The following is a 2500-nucleotide window of genomic DNA, read 5'->3' as shown; positions in this document are numbered from 1 at the left end:
ACCTCCTCCCGTCCATGCCAAACGGCGTTTTCTCTCAACTTTGGCATGCTCGGAGAGAAAAAAAGGCAGGTAAAGGTTGTGGATAAAAAAGTAAAAAATTGCCAAAATACTTTCTGGGCCCTCAAAAAAAGGCCTACTCCTCAACGCCTGCTCCCGTCCATGCCGAACCGCGTTTTCTATCAACTTTGGCATGCTCGGAGAGAGAAAAAAGGAAAAAAAGAAAAAAAAGGTCCAGTAAAGGTTGTGGATAAAAGTAACCGGCTTTGGAGAATTGCCTGAATCCTTCCGGCGCTGTGAAAAAAAAAGACCAAAAAAAAGACCTGGTCGTCAACGCCTGCTCCTGTCCATGCCAAACGGCGTTTTCCTCTCAACTTTGGCATGCTCGCTGAGGAAAAGGCAGGTAAAGGTTGTGGATAAAAGTCCGAAGAACCTCGCTACAATTGCCAAAATCTTTCCGCTGCCATTCAAAAATGGACTACTCCTCCACACCTCCTCCCGTCCATGCCAAACGGCGTTTTCTCTCAACTTTGGCATGCTCGGAGAGAAAAAAAGGCAGGTAAAGGTTGTGGATAAAAAAGTAAAAAATTGCCAAAATACTTTCTGGGCCCTCAAAAAAAGGCCTACTCCTCAACGCCTGCTCCCGTCCATGCCGAACCGCGTTTTCTATCAACTTTGGCATGCTCGGAGAGAGAAAAAAGGAAAAAAAGAAAAAAAGGTCCAGTAAAGGTTGTGGATAAAAGTAACCGGCTTTGGAGAATTGCCTGAATCCTTCCGGCGCTGTGAAAAAAAAAGACCAAAAAAAAGACCTGGTCGTCAACGCCTGCTCCTGTCCATGCCAAACGGCGTTTCCTCTCAACTTTGGCATGCTCGCTGAGAAAAGGCAGGTAAAGGTTGTGGATAAAAGTCCGAAGAACCTCGCTACAATTGCCAAAATCTTTCCGCTGCCATTCAAAAATGGACTACCTCCACACCTCCTCCCGTCCATGCCAAACGGCGTTTTCTCTCAACTTTGGCATGCTCGGAGAGAAAAAAAGGCAGGTAAAGGTTGTGGATAAAAAAGTAAAAAATTGCCAAAATACTTTCTGGGCCCTCAAAAAAAGGCCTACTCCTCAACGCCTGCTCCCGTCCATGCCGAACCGCGTTTTCTATCAACTTTGGCATGCTCGGAGAGAGAAAAAAGGAAAAAAAGAAAAAAAAGGTCCAGTAAAGGTTGTGGATAAAAGTAACCGGCTTTGGAGAATTGCCTGAATCCTTCCGGCGCTGTGAAAAAAAAAGACCAAAAAAAAGACCTGGTCGTCAACGCCTGCTCCTGTCCATGCCAAACGGCGTTTTCTCTCAACTTTGGCATGCTCGCTGAGGAAAAGGCAGGTAAAGGTTGTGGATAAAAAGTAAACGCGCTGTGGAGAATTGCCCAAATCGTTCAGGCGCCGTGAAAAAAAGAAAGACGTAGTCGTCAACGTCTGGTCCCGTCAATGGCGAAGGGCGTTTTCTCTCAACTTTGGCATGCTCGCTGAGGAAAAGGCAGGTAAAGGTTGTGGATAAAAGTCCGAAGAACCTCGCTACAATTGCCAAAATCTTTCCGCTGCCATTCAAAAATGGACTACTCCTCCACACCTCCTCCCGTCCATGCCAAACGGCGTTTTCTCTCAACTTTGGCATGCTCGGAGAGAAAAAAGGCAGGTAAAGGTTGTGGATAAAAAAGTAAAAAATTGCCAAAATACTTTCTGGGCCCTCAAAAAAAGGCCTACTCCTCAACGCCTGCTCCCGTCCATGCCGAACCGCGTTTTCTATCAACTTTGGCATGCTCGGAGAGAGAAAAAAGGAAAAAAAGAAAAAAAGGCAGGTAAAGGTTGTGGATAAAACTCCAAAACCTCGCTACAATTGCCAAAATACTTTCTGGGCCCTCAAAAAAAGGCCTACTCCTCAACGCCTGGTCCCCAGGCACGTGCTGGGGGGCCTCAACTCAGGCTCTGCCCAATGTGGATCAAGGTCCACCTTCGCAGCGCCTTATGCGACACCCTGGTTGTGGGGGACGCGGCGTGGCGTGGCGGATCGCTCCGGTCGGCGCACAGCCGGCAACGGTCGACCCGTCCGCCTGGCTTTACTGCCCCCGCGCTTCTGTCTTTTGCACTGGCAAGCTAGCGACCGCTCGGCGTGCGAGGCCCGAGTCGGGGGACGGGAGTCTCGGGAGCCCACCAGCTCCCCGCAGGCTACCCGCCCGGCTGCCGAGCTTCCCGCCTGCGCGTCCAAGTGTGAACGCGCACGGCCGCCTCGCCGGGCTTCCTTTGCCGGGGCTCGGCTTGTCGGCCGGCGTCTCACGGTCCGTAGAAGGTTCGGTGCGTTCGCTGACGACGGGTCGAGAGAAGCGTTTTCTCTCCTCCCTCACTGACGGTCGTTGGTGCTCCCCAGCCCCTTCGGCGTCCCAAAGCGTAACGCCTGCTTCATCTCGTCAAGGGCGCGCCCGTCTCTAACCGGGCGTCGTCCGGCACGTGGAAACGGG

Source organism: Babylonia areolata, unplaced genomic scaffold (genome assembly GCF_041734735.1).
Source record: "Babylonia areolata isolate BAREFJ2019XMU unplaced genomic scaffold, ASM4173473v1 tig00014629, whole genome shotgun sequence".
NCBI classification, from domain to species: Eukaryota; Metazoa; Mollusca; class Gastropoda; order Neogastropoda; family Buccinidae; genus Babylonia; species Babylonia areolata.
This window is presented reverse-complemented; position numbering follows the sequence as displayed.